Source organism: Adiantum capillus-veneris, chromosome 30 (assembly GCF_014529385.1).
Source record: "Adiantum capillus-veneris isolate H3 chromosome 30, ASM1452938v2, whole genome shotgun sequence".
Taxonomy (NCBI): domain Eukaryota; kingdom Viridiplantae; phylum Streptophyta; class Polypodiopsida; order Polypodiales; family Pteridaceae; genus Adiantum; species Adiantum capillus-veneris.
In genome coordinates, this window is record NC_140960.1 from 97840590 (window position 1) to 97855703 (window position 15114).

Genomic DNA, 15114 nt, shown 5'->3' on the forward strand with positions numbered 1-15114 from the left:
ATTCTTCAGATAGGAAAGCTGATCTTTTTGGACGATATGGCGATCCTTCTAGTGACTTGTCAAACCTAGAGTTAAGTGCTTTCTATTGAGCCTTACTTACTCAGGAGGATGAGTTATGTAGCTATGCACTTAGAAGGGCCTCTCAGGCTGTGGTTGGATATCATCCAGGACATTAAAGCAAAAGTAAAAACAATTTGAGGATGATACTTATAGATCTGGTGGATCTGGTGTTTTTTCCAAGTGTGGTGAACCAGACGATATTTGAAGGAATTACCCGAAGAAGGCCGAGTCAACTGGTGCTACATTGTGTTTAGATTCCAATGAGGCCGTTACTTTCATCTGTGTTTGGGCATTCACACACTTGCTTCATTAACATGCATCTTCATCAAATACAAAGTTCTTCCCAAAGTTTAAAGGAAAAGTTGAAATTGAATCGGTCCCTCCTATGTTTGACATGCCAATGACTTCTGATTGGAAATCATTGGTCTGTAGAGTTGATAATGAAAATCTAGGAACGTAGCACTCTAAACCTTGAAACAAGCTCCACAAATTCATGGAAATAGCTGTAGGGATGATGGAATTCTGTAACATGCTTGGACACGCAAGCGAGAATCAGTAGCAACACATGAATAGAAATTGCAACAACTCAACTTGAAGAGAGAGAGAGAGAGAGAGAGAGAGAGAGAGAGAGAGAGAGATATGAAATGAAATGAAATGTTATATTAACGTCTTCAAAAGGCCATAGTGACCTATGAGACCAGAAAGTTACAAGGTGGTGGATCTGATACAAAGTCAGAGTAACGAAAATAACCTAACAACAGTACAAAACAAAGATATATACTATGGGATCCTAGATTGGTCGATGTGAGCTAAGCAAAAAACTAAGCAAAAATGGGCGGTTTATCACAAAAAATCTAGCATCGGTCGTTGGCGAATCTCATCAATTTCCTCCATGGTTAGTAGTCTGACCGGGCGTTGTGCATGCCTAGCCAGCGTGCTCCGAATCTTTTGATGTAGCCTCCGTCGGTGCTGTGTAGTCCCTCGCAGTCGTGGGCGCCTGGATTTCCCCAGTTCAATCGCTCGGTCGATCAATGTGAGACGAGGGGGAGCTCTGCTGTGGGAGTGGCTCTTGCGGCTGTTCCGTGTCTGCTCTGAAGAAGTCTGTGATCCGTCTTTGAGACTGGCTAGCCCTGCCATTCATCAGGCTCTCTCTGTGTCTGCGCAGCTCGAGCAAGAACAAACCTAGGCATCTCTGATCTTCGTATCCCATTACTCTTGCGAGTGGTCCAAAACCCTCTCTGAACAAGCAATGGAAGCGGCCTCGTATCTCGTAGTAGACAGGGCAGCGGCATGTATAATGCAGCTCTGTCTCCGGTTCCATGTCACACAAGGGGCATGTCCTGGCCTCTGCTGGTACTCCGCTGTATCTCCCAGTTTCAATCCACAGCTGGTGAGACGATGTGCGTAGTTGGCCAATAGCACATCGTATCCCATGAGACAAGTGGGTATCCATGTATCTTGGTCTCGTCACCATCTTCGTACTCAAGTCTTGTGCCGGCTGTATCCATGTGCTCTTGGTATCTAGCTGAATCAGATCTTCACGTATGAGTCTGGTGATCTCTGTCCGTGTGAGAGATAGGGAGGGTGCATCCAAGGAGTACTGGAGGAAATCTATCCATGCTGAAACCATGTGACTGAAACCATGATGTCATCTGCCCATACCAACATGTTGTGTCGCCCTGCAGTGCTAGTTGTCGGGATGACTCCAAGGCTAGCCGAGCGTATTTGTCTCTGGGGAGGTCCCATACACTGTGTATAAAGGATACTGATCTAGTCAATGCCTCGACCATGAGGGGTGGTCGGCTTGCTTGGCTCGGATAATCTCATGTGGCACTGAGGCATTAGCTGTCACGTGCACATCTAACCCTATGTGCATGTGGACAAGCTACTTCAGGTCCAGGGTTCAGGTCAGCTGAGAAAGTGTTATGGCACCTTTGTGAGCCTGTGCGCAGGCCGTGCATGTCCAAGTACTTAGAGTAGTTGCATATCCTCTGGTTGCACACAACATGATCAGCAGCATAACAATCAGTACCCATTATGAGCATTTTACAGTGCATAGAACCCATTTGCCCTATTTATCCATTTTTCATTTATTATTTAATAAGTGACTTTTGTTGAAAAACTGGGTAGGGCAATTTTGCTAAGCTACTAAAAATAAAACCTAGCGCTAGCACTTTCTGGTAGAGGAGGCAGCAAAGTTCTAGTGACTTGCAGACTTGCAGTGCACCTTCTCAGCAAGACCGGCAAGAGACTTAGCATTTTTAGCCACAAGACAACTTGGCGTTTTTGGACATCCTAGATCAGCCAGCGTTTCCAGATTCCAGCACTTGGCGGATGCAGATTGCTGATCAGGCTTAGCGTTTTTACACCTTGCAGACTTGTCTAGCGTTTTGCAGTTCCGGCGTCAGATCAGCCCCAGATCACTAGCCTTTTTAGTTTTCAGCACTTAGCCTCGCAGATCTCACCTACCTGTAGCAGATCCTCATGGTACTGTCAAGTCATCCGGTGTTTTCAGTTTCAGCCCGCTGTCCGTAGACTTCGTTTGCAACGCAGCAGATCCTCGCCGTACGATCGAGTCAGCCAGTGTTTCAGTTTCAGTCCTCTGTCCGCAAATTTCAGCATCTGTGTTTTCAACGCATCGTCGCCATCGCCGTCCTCGCCGACTGTCACAAACGGGAGCGCACACGAATAATCAACAAGATGAAAATAAATAATCTTTCAACTAAACAAAGTTGAGGGAGAAGTTCGACACAGTATTTGGGACCAGAAGATGAGTTGGTCCCTCCCCTTAGAGAGAATCCTTTATTAGGGAGAATCTTTTTACAAGCACAAGAACCGGAGAAAACCCCTCCGTTTTGAATCTCTGACTCAATGGTCGTTCCTTCCCGTAAGGGAAATCCGAGAGATGAGCTCTCAATCCTTTTTCCGTCTGTACTCGGAGTCAAGACTCCGCAGACAATTTCCAAATTCTGTTCCCAGAATTCCCAAGCGTAGGCCGAAGCCTTCTCGCTTCTCTTTCGCGATGAAGACTTGCAAACACACACACAAACACGCGACAACAATTCGTATGGCGAATCCACGATAGATACCTGTCGCTCTTGCGCGGGAAAAGCGATTTCCGTGCTTCGTAGTCTCGCGATCTCTTGTGTTATCTGGCAGTAGAGTCTTCTCTTGCTGACGTTGGTAACCTTCTTTCAGTGAGGGCATGTGGTGCTTTTATAGCTCCTTGGCCACGGCACGAATAGCTGCTCGCGTAGAGATCGCGGCCGTTTTTTTTTTTTTTTTTTTTTTGCGCTGTTCTACCTGAAATAGGGAGAGAGAATTCGCTGGCTGGTTTTGTTGCCTTATTTTCTAAGTGGTTGCCCTCTTATTAAGTGGGCGGCCGGCATATTTTAAAATTGGTCTGAACCTGCCCAAAAACTCGATAAAACCTTATAAGTTAAAAACAATGCCTTTCACAACACTTCCCAGGCGTCCTTGGATGCAACCACATGCACGAATGCAATGCAAACATAGATTCCTCGCGGGAAAGCGTCTGCTCTTCCCGGAAAACTCGTTAAAGTATTCCGCTTTTTAAGAAAAGCTTCTCAGAACCCATCTTTATTCTTGTGCTTGCGTCTTTACGCGTATTCCTCTTTCCAGCTCGAGTTTTCTGCCAGACCAACGAGATATTCCCTTTCCAATGCTCCCATCACCCCATCACGTGACGCATCAGGAATATTCGTTTCCCCGTCTCTCCCACCGAACTAACGGTAAAACCCCTTCGTGATGCTTAATGTCACCCATCATATGACACATCAAAGTTTTCCGTTCCTGATGGCTTTGAATAATTCCAGTAGATCTACAGTTCCTAACCTTACGGTTCAAGTGCACATCTTTAAATATCCTAATTTCAATAAAAAGAAATTACTCGAGAAATAAGAAAATAAGAAAATAGTCTATTTAGCAATATCCCTCTGGCTTCTAAACAGTTGTCCTCAACTGTAGTGCTTGTACATATCCTTCCAGAATCTCGGGATAGGATGCTAATTCCTGCTCGATCATCCACTGAGTATCTAGAGTGAAATCTTTCCAGACTTAAGTGTCCGGTCCTGATAATGGATAGTCTGCTCCAGTTGGAGTTTCTCTTATGTAGTTACAATATAGGTCCTCAGCAATGATTGCTGACTCCATCATCCTCTGAAGGGTATTATGATGATACACCTTCACGCTCTTTCGAAGCTGGGGTAGGAGACCCGCTTCGAATTTTCGCATCTTTTCCTCGTCGGAGATCTTCATGAAAGGAGTAACCTTTAGAAGAACCGACCAATACTTATCAACATAAGTAGTGACTTTCTCATGTTCCTTCTAGGCAAGCCAGTCCCATTCCTTCTGAATGTCCTTCTCGAAATCAGGTGGAAGAAATTGTTCATAGAATTCAGCTTTGAATTGAGTCCATGTTCTGGCTTGAGTACCTTCTAGAATTTTGGCTAGCCACCAATTGCTTGCAGTCTCCTTGAGATGCATCCCAACATGACGTAACTTGGATTTTCCAGTGAAGTTTCCATTGGCAAAAGCAACTTCAAATTGCCTGATGAAAGACAATGCCTTGGAGATATCTCTCCGTCCTGTGTAGTTATCAAACTTCACATCCTTGTCACCAGATTTGAAAATCCGCATCTTGCGGTGACGTCTGCGGTTATCCCTCTTGAACTGGGGCTTCTCTTTAGTAGCATGTAGGGAAGTAGTAGGAGTTTTCTTCTTGGGAGAAGATTTAGATACTGTATGAGAAGTAGATGTAGTAGTATAATCAGGAGAGTATGATGGAGAAGAGATAGAGACATCCTTGCTTTCATTAAGCAGAGAAAGTTCTTTTTCCTGACCTTTGCTCTTGGAAGGCCGTTTGTCATGATCGGGAGATCCCTTCTGCGTTTCGGCACCTCTTTCCGCACCATCCACCTGCGGATTACCTCCATTAACAAGATTTTCCTGACACCCATCGGCATCCGTTCCTTGCGGCTTCTTGATTCCGTCCAAAGCCTTTTGGACAGCCGGCAACGAAATGAGTCGTTGCAATTCCGCGAGTTGGGCTCGCACTTGCTGAAGTTCGTCTTCAGCGGTTCTTCCGTGGCTTGTCATGGTTCTTCCCGTTCCTTCTCGGAATCGTCCTTCTTTGCAGAGAAAGAGAGGAATCCGAGCTCTGATACCACTGTCACAAACGGGAGCGCACACGAATAATCAACAAGATGAAAATAAATAATCTTTCAACTAAACAAAGTTGAGAGAGAAGTTCGACACAGTATTTGGGACCAGAAGATGGGCTGGTCCCCCCCCTTAAAGAGAATCCTTTATTAGGGACAATCTTTTTACAAGCACAAGAACCGGAGAAAACCCCTCCGTTCTAAATCTCTGACTCAATGGTCGTTCCTTCCCGTAAGGGAAATCCGAGTGACGAGCTCTCAATCCTTTTTCCGTCTCTACTCGGAGTCAAGACTCCGCAGACAATTTCCGAATTCCGTTCCCGGAATTCCCAAGCGTAGGCCGAAGCCTTCTCGCTTCTCCTTTGCGATGAAGTACCTGCAAACACACACACAAACACGCGACAACAATTCGTATGGCGAATCCACAATAGATACCTGTCGCTCTTGCGCGGGAAAAGCGATTTCCGTGCTTCGTAGTCTTGCGATCTCTTGCGTTATCTGGCAGTAGAGTCTTCTCTTGCTGACGTTGGTAACCTTCTTTCAGTGAGGACATGTGGTGCTTTTATAGCTCCTTGGCCACAGCACGAATAGATGCTCGCGTAGAGATCGCGGCCGTTTTTTTTTTTTTTTTTTTTGCGCTGTTCTACCCGAAATAGGGGGAGCGAATTCGTTGGCTGGTTTGTTGCTTTATTTTCTAAGTGGTTGCCCACTTATTAAGCGGGCGGCCGACATATTTTAAAATTGGTCTGAACCTGCCCAAAAACCCAATAAAACCTTATAAGTTAAAAACAATGCCTTTCACAACACTTCCCAGGCGTCCCTGGATGCAACCACATGCACGAATGCAATGCAAACATAGATTCCTCGCGGGAAAGCGTCTGCTCTTCCCGGAAAACTCGTTAAAATATTCCGCTTTTTAAGAAAAGCTTCTCAGAACCCATCTTTATTCTTGTGCTTGCGTCTTTACGCGTATTCCTCTTTCCAGCTCGGGTTTCCTGCCAGACCAACGAGATATTCCCTTTCCGATGCTCCCGTCACCCCATCACGTGACTCGGCTACTCAGCCTTCCCTTCCCACCGCCACTCAAGCCCAGATCGACCAGTGTGTGGATCGGGAAATACATGTCTTCACCTTTTTGATGATGAACCTCTCGGACCGCATCACGAAGGAAGTTTCCAAAAGAGGAGCTGCACATCCATTGTGGAGAGGGATTCTTGACCAGTTTGAGGAGACCTCGTTTGCCAGACAGATCACACTTGAATGGGAGTTGTACAACCTCCAGTTCAAGGATTTCAACTCACTCTATGGGTTGACCCGCTGCATGCGGGAACTCTGGGACAACCTTGTCTCTGCCAGAGGTGACATCACCTCGGCACGCGTGGCTGGCCTCTTGCTATTCAAGCTTCCCCCACGCTTTGATCCCTACTTTCAGAGTTTGCTCACATCTGGACTTACCTCTTTTCCAACCTTGGACAAGATTCTCCCTTCCCTCAAACAGATCGAGGGGCACTCCGCATTTAGAGCTGGAGGTGTTGTTGATGCAAAAGGAGCTTTGATAGCTCAAGAAGGCAACAAGAAAGGTGAAGGCAAGAAGAAGAAGAAGAAGAAGAAGAAGGATATCGAATGTTACCACTGTCACAAGAAAGGGCACAGAGAATGAGAATGCAGAAAGAAGAAGCGAGACGAGGCCAACATGGAAAAACAAATAGGCTCGACTGCAGTTGTAGCCTCTCACGAGACGGCGTGGACCGCTCTTGTTGCGACAACGGACCATGCTCTTGCTACATCACAGTCAAGTACTTGGGTTGTTGACAGTGGATCCACCACTCACATGACTCCCCAACGGTCACTGTTTAGCTCTCTCAGGGAGACTCATGGACAGACCGTCACTATGGGTGACAACCATGAGATTCCAGTGTCAGGCACATGCCAAATTACCCTCTTTTTTTCTACCTCAGACCCGAAGTTCCATTCAGTGGAGGCGCTTTACGTTCCGAACATGGCCTTCAACCTCCTCTCTTTCTCGAGTTTGGACTCTCAAGGAGCTGACATACACATTATGAGTGGCAGTGACCATTTTTGATTCTATGACAGGTACTATCCTTGCACGCGGTGAGCATGTTGGTTCCCTATACCGCTTCAGTGCCCTTCTGTCTCGGACCACGGAGTCTCCTACTCTATGGCATGCACGATTTGGACATATATGCTATCAGCAGCTTCAACAGGCTGTTAGGATCTCTATGGTGGAGGGTTTACCAGCGATACGCTCCTCATCAGGTGTAAGGTGCAGCGGAAGTTAATGTTGAACTTTGCTCAAGATGAGTGCTCCGAACTGTGCTCAAGGGTTCCTTTTACTTACGGAAGGGAGAGCCTTCCGTTCCTTTAGTGAGAGAGTGCAATGGACACAAACAAAGTGGTGAACACTGTGAATGAAGGTGCATGAGACTGAGAGAGAGAGAGAGAAGAATACGACACCAGAATGTTGTCAAACCCTCCTCCCGAAGGCCCCACTCTCTATGGCGAGAGCTGTCTACTATTGATTGCACAAATCTCTACAATGCTTTGGACTTGCCGACGATGTCAACGACGATGAGGACGACGACGAGACGGGTTGAAATCTAAAAACGCTAATGATTGAAATCTACAAATCTTGTATCTGCTGAATTTGGACTCTATGTCGATGATGACGTCGATGGTGACGATGCGCTGAAATCTGTGTTTTTCGGGCTGAATCTGCAAAATTCGATGGATCTGGCTGTGCGGCGAGGATCTGTTACGAGAAGGTGAGATCTACGAGATTTGGGACTTGCTCTGCGGTGTCTATGTGCTGAAAACTGAAAACGCTGAGGCTATCTGTGGTCTTTTCGCGATGAATCTGCAAAATGTTCGTAGGTCATGCTGATGCAAAAAGGCTAGGGCTGAATTTCGTCTTGATGCAAAAACGCTAGGGGATCTACTGTCTTGCTGCTGCCGGGGCTGATCTGTTGTGCAAAAATGCAAGGCTGCTGTAGGGGAAAAACGCTAGGCTTCTGCTGTAGCAAAAACGCTAGGTTTGCTGATGGGGTCTTGCTGAGAAGTTGCCTGTTGAACAAAGTGTTTCTGCTGCCTCTTCTGCCAAAAAGTGCTAGCGCTAGGTTTCTTTATATACTTGCTTGCTAAATTTGCCCTACCTAGTTCCCAACAAAAGTCACTTAAAAATAATAAGTGAAAAATGTCAAAAATAGGGAAAATAGGTCTATGCATTGTAAAAATGCTCCAAATGGGTTCTGACTGTAATCTGATGATCATGCTGTGTGCAACCAGAGGATATGCATCTAATCTAAGTGTTTGGTCATGCACGGTCTGCAAACAGACTCACAAAAGTGCTAGATCACTTCCTAATCTAGGCAGACTGAACTGAATTGAACCCTTGTTATGAAGTAGCTTGTCCACGTACACATAGGGTTAGATGTGCACGTGACATCCCCTCCTTTTCAAAGTGAGGTACTGGTATTGAACCGTTTGGCGTCGAGGGAAATCGCCAACAGCGTTTTGAATCCTGGAAAGGATTCTTCGTCGGCCCACTCTGATGCATGGGTCATGCGATACTTGAACTTCATAAAGGTCTGCAGTGCTTGCTTCTTTGGGCCGCACCGAAAGCGACACAAAGTCATTTGTGGCTCCTTGAATGCTTCAACTTCGTCGATAGTCATGCGTCTACCTTCTTCAAGAATCTCCGAGGATAAAAATTCATGAAACCACTTCCAACACAAAAACATGAACATACCCATTCCATGTAAAGTGATTGGAAAAATTCTATTCCTTCGAAAAAACTGTGCATGCAATGCAGGTGAACAAAGTAACGGAGTGTCAAACCGTTCATCAAACACACGCAAACAATGGGGTCGAATCTTGACTTTTTGATCTAAATCAATCAGCTGTGGCAAAACCCAATGGAAATGCCGATGCTTGATGCTCAATCTTTCTTGTGCTCTTTCTGATACTGTCATGCCAAGGAAGAGACATGAAACGTGAATTCCTTGAATGCAAACATTTTATCTTTTCATGAGTAATCCGCATACATCCGTGCTCATTCATGAGTGAATCGTGTTCATCATGCAATATGTTATGCCTATGAAAAGGGATCACATAAGGACGGTGACCAAAATACAAGAAAGCATCACGAATGAAATATTCGAACAATGCGTACTGACTAATCATTCGAACACAGAATACTTCCTGTGGGGGTTCTTTGGACCTCGACTCGAGAGCCAAGATCGGTTTGTTGTGATTGATCGAATCTGCAATGAGGTTAGCTTCACTAGACAAAGTATCAACTAAACGATCATCCTTGTAAAACAATAACAGTTTCTTCCTGCAAATCATCATGCTCTTGAATAATCACATCTTGATCATGCAAATCATTATGCTCGTGAATAATCACATCTTGATCATGCAAGTCATCATGCTTATCATTATCATGCAAATTATCATGCTGATCATTATCATGCAATTCCTGTGTGTTGTGCTTTGGAGAAGACAAGACTGAGAGAGTCTCCTTCTCCCGAATCTCTTTAAGTTGCGCTTGCACATTAGAAAAGAGTCGGACCAATGCTGCTTTCCTTTCATTGTGCTCACGCTCTATTTTGGCTCTTCTTTCTTTGTGCTTGCGATCCATTTCTGCTTTTCGTTCTGCTGCCTCCAAGCGTGCTTGCTTGCGCTCACGCTCCAAGTCGGCCATTCTTTCTGCTTTTCTTGCTTCGCGTTCTAACTTCCTGTCGATCATCATCTTGTCAAAAGCCTCCATAGGAGTTTGTGCAATCCTTGGCGTAGATGGGGAAGGGAGAGGGTCAAAAAAACCTCTTGGTGGGGAAAATTCTTCTTCGCCACTGCTATGCTCATCACCTCCATGCAAAGTATCCATTCCGCTTCGGGTAATGACCATACATTGAAGTCTTGGGTTCCTTAAGTTCACGAGGAACTTGGGTTCTTGTGGGTCTTGGGTTCTTGAGGTTCCTGAGTCTTGAGGTTCTTCTTTAGCTTGTAATCTGTGTTAGAGAAGGATCTTCTCTTACCCGAGCTATACTCTTCCCTGCGGGCGCACCCCTTGGCGGCCTTACGCTCACACCAAGGTTGCTTTTTCCCACCTCACGTTGATTGGACGGCCGCTAAGTGCATGGTCCGCTCGCAATGAGTGAGAAGAGAGCAAGGGGAGGCTGGACAAGCCCTTCTTTCTTGGGTTTCCTGTCACTCTTTAAAAACACGATTAGGAATCGACACGCCCAAGTAGACTTGGGTTATGTGCCGCCGCAACAAGCAAAAAAATAAAATAAAATTATGTGGTTCTTTCCTTGAGTCATACAGAACACTACCAAAGCTCTGATACCAATGTAAGGTGTAGCGAAAGTGAATGTTGAACTTTGCTCAAGATGAGTGCTCCGAACTGTGCTCAAGGGTTCCTTTTACTTACGGAAGGGAGAGCCTTCCGTTCCTTTAGTGAGAGAGTGCAATGGACACAAACAAAGTGGTGAACACTGTGAATGAAGGTGCATGAGACTGAGAGATAGAGAGAGAAGAATACGACACCAGAATGTTGTCAAACCCTCCTCCGAAGGCCCCACTCTCTATGGCGAGAGTGGTCTACTATTGATTACACAAATCTCTACAATGCTTTGGACTTGCCGACGATGTCGACGACGACGAGACGGGCTGAAATCTATAAACGCTAATGACTGAAATATGCAAATCTTGTATCTGCTGAATTCTGACTCTATGTCGATGACGACATCGATGCCGATGATGCGACGGCGACGTGCTGAAAACGCAGATGCTGAAATCTGCGTTTTCTGGGTTGAATCTGCAAACTTTGATGGATCTGACCGTGCGGCGAGGATCTGCTGCGGAAAGGTGAGATCTGCGACGTTTGGAACTTGCTCTAGCAAAAACGCTAGGCTTCTGCTGTAGCAAAAACGCTAGGTTTGCCAATGGGGGTCTTACTGAGAAGTTGTCTGTTGAACAAAGTGTTCCTGCTACCTCTTCTGCCAGAAAGTGCTAGCGCTAGGTTTCTTTATATACTTGCTTGCTAAATTTTCCCTACCTAGTTTTGAACAAAAGTCACTTAAAAATAATAAGTGAAAAATGTGGAAAATAGGGAAAACAAGTCTATGCACTGTAAAAATGCTCCTGATGGGTTCTGACTGTAATCTGATGATCATGTTGTGTGCAACCACATGATATGCATCTAATCTAAGTGTTTGGTCATGCACGGTCTGCGAACAGACTCACAAAAGTGCTAGATCACTTCCTAATCTAGGCTGACTGAACTGAACTGAACCCTTGTCATGAAGTAGCTTGTCCACGTACACATATGGTTAGATGTGCACGCGACATCAGGCGTATGCGACGCTTGCCAGATGGTCAAGCAACACAGGGTTGCCTTTTCGAAGCAGACATCCAACAGAGCTTCGGTACCACTCGCACTAGTTCACATTGATTTATGTGGCCTGATGAGCGCTCCTTCATTTTCTTGCTCATAGTTTTTACTTGTGCTTGTGGATGATTTCAACAGGTACACTTGGGCTTCGTTCTTAAAGCTCAAGTTGGAGGCTTTCAGTTTCATTCGAAATTGGAGGATGATGGTTGAAAAGGAGGACTTGCACGTCACATGTATTCGCTCAAACAGAGGGGGTGGGTTCACCTCGAAGGACTTTGCACAGTGGTGCAAGTCAGAGGGCATCCAATGCCAGCTGACTACTCCTTACACTCCTTCCCAAAACAGAGTTGTTGAGCGAAGAACCGGACTATCATGGAGATGGCTCGTGCGATGCTTCTTTGCCCCAGGTTTACTTGGCAGAGGCGTGCAACACGGCGGTTTACATCCAGAACCGTTCTCCTACCCATGCTTTGTAGGACATGACTCCCTATGTAAGGTGCAGCGGAAGTGAATGTTGAAATTGCTCAAGATGAGTGCTCCGAACTATGCTCAAGAATTCCTGTTACTTACGGAAGGGAGAGCCTTCCGTTACTTTAGAGAGAGAGTGCAATGATCACAAACAAGGTGAATGCTATTGTGAATAAAAGTGCAGAGACTGAGAGAAGAGAGAGAGAAGAACACGACACCAGGCAATTCTCAAACCCTCCTCCAAGGGGCCCCTCTCTATGGCGAGAGAGGTCTATGCTTTAGATTGCACAAATCTGGTACAATGGTGTAGATGCAATGGACTTGCCGACAATGATGACGACGACGAGGACGGGGCTGAAAATTGAAAACGCTAGGGCTGAAATGCTGAAATCTGGCAGATGCCTACTTTCTGCTAAATACTGACACTGTGTCGGTGAGGATGGCGATGACGATGACTTGACGACGATGCGCTAAAAACGCAGATGCTGAAAACAGCGGGCTGAAACTATAAATGCTGGTTGACTCGATGGTAGGGCGAGGATCTGTTGCGGGTAGGTGAGATGTGCGATGCTAGAAGCTAAATTTGCAATGGCTAAGTGTTGAAAACTGAAAACGCTGATGTGCTTGGCTGATCTGGCATCGTGAAACTGCAAAACACTAGGCCTGATCTGCTACAGAAAACGCCAGGTCGATCTTGTTGGTTGAAAACGCTATGGCTCTCTGCCAGTCTTGCTGAGAAGGTGCACTGCAAGCTGACATGACTGACATACGATTTTTCTTGAGATTGCGCCAATCTTCTTTCAACCATGCTAAGTACTGAGGAGGCATAAACCACGCCTTGAGCTTGTCTTGGAAGTCGGCCCAATTGAAAGAAAGGGGCACGCCTTCTTCGACTTCCTTTAGGTGCTCGGCCAACCGTGCCTCTTGCCATGCCTGATACCAATTAATGGCATCACCGGCAAGATACATGGCTGTCGTCAAAACTTTGCTATTTCCTGTTTTCTTAGTTGTTGCAAAGTAAGCATTAAATTGATGCAACCAAGAATGAATAACATTAGTATCCATCTTACCGTTATACTTATTGAACGTCAACTTTTCAGTGACTGGATTGTTAGAGTCTGCATCTCTACTTGTGCTACTTGATGAATTGCCCACATCTTTGACCGGCTTGGATTTCGAGGTGAGTACCTGTAGGACCAACTCTTGCATGCGTTGGTCTCTCTGCGCCTCACGCTCTAATATCAAGGCCGCTCGCCTTTCTTCGACCGCTATGCGTTGGTGGGCTTCCCGTGCTTGCTCACGCTCAAGCTCCATAGCTGCCTTTCTTTCTTCGGCCACCAAGCGCGCTTGATCACGCTCGCGATCCAAGGTGACACGTTGCGCCTCTTGTTGTAGCATCATGTCCATCATCGACTTGACCAAAGCCTCCATAGGATTTGGTGCAACCTGTGGTGTAGATGGGGAAGGGGGAGGATCGGAAAAAAATCCTCTTGGTGGGTAAAATTCTTCGTCACCAACTCCACTATCATCACCTTCATGCAAAGTATCCATTCCGCTTGGTGTGATGACCATACACTAAGATCTTGGGTACTTAAGTTCTCGAGGAACTTGGGTTCTTGAGGTTCTTGAGGTTCTTGGGTTCTCGAGGTTCTTGAGTTCTTGAGGGTATGGAGTTCTTTAGCTTGCAATCGGTGTTTGAGAAGGCATTTCTCTTACCCGAGCTCGACTCTTCCCTGCGTGTGAGGATTCTAGTCGCTAATCCTTAATTAAGTACTTAAACTCATGATTAAGATTTAAGAAACTGAAACTGAACTTAGTACAAGACTTAGAAGACTCTGTGTTTGATTGATTGAATGTGTGATACAAGGGCTCCTTATATAGGAGACGAATAGACACAAATGAAAAGACACGTCTCTTGGTGAAGAGACATTACTTTAGACGTAAAGACACATCCTTTCGGCGAAGAGCTGCAACCATTGGGCGAAGAGTCGCACCCGTAGAGCGAAGGGGTGTGACCAGTCGTCGAAGGAGTGTGGCTTTTGGCGAAGAGGCATGTCCTTTGAGCGAAGAGTCGCAACCATCCAAGCGTAGGGGTCCTCCTTGGCATGGCACTTCGCGTACCTGCATCAACGAGTAAGTATTGTAATGTAGTTAAGTCACAAACGTGACATTCCCTCCCTCTTAAAATAAAACTCAGGGTAGTTGTAGAAACTCCGGGAGGAGGAAATGTATTGTTGTTGTGCTTCTGCATCCAAAGCTCTTTTTGTTAATTCCCACGTCATGGCACTGTTATTGATCATGACTATTTTGCCAAACTGAAAACTGATCATATCTGCAACTTGTCTCATCTTTTGCAAAAGTATCAGTATCACATCTGCAACTTGATTAGTGCTTTTGTCAAAGTCATTTGTAGCTTTGAGCTTTGTCCAATAAAAGATTGAATCTGTATCTGCTTCGAGTGAAATTATTGATAAACTGACTTGAGTTTTCTTTTGAGTAAAAACCACTGGTTGGAAATCTGTAAGGTATTCCATTGGTTTGTCTGGAACAGTAAAATCCTTTTGAAGGGATGTTGTAGACTGAGACAGATTAGTGTTTGGAGGTATATCCATCTGTAAAGGTTTATCTGTGAAACAAGTTGTGTCCAAATATTCAATTGCAGCGACTGAAGTCGTGCTGCAAGATTTTGTATCCGTTTTATCCTTTGTATCATTGAAGGTAAGAATTGGTATCTTCAAGTTTGAAGAATTATCATTCACCACAGCATCAGTTATCTCATCAGAAACAAAGACTTCATTCTGCAAGGGCGGTGACGAGGCTTTTGTTTTTGCTTGGACCACAACCAAAGAAGTTGTGTGCGTTTGGGATGCCACACATGAACTAAAATCTCTTGAATCTTCAGCTTTATCAGCGGGTATTAAGGCTTTCATAGTAAGAGGAGCATGGCATGGCTCGCAAGGGGGAACTTGTCCAGCGTTGCGGCGTTCATGACCG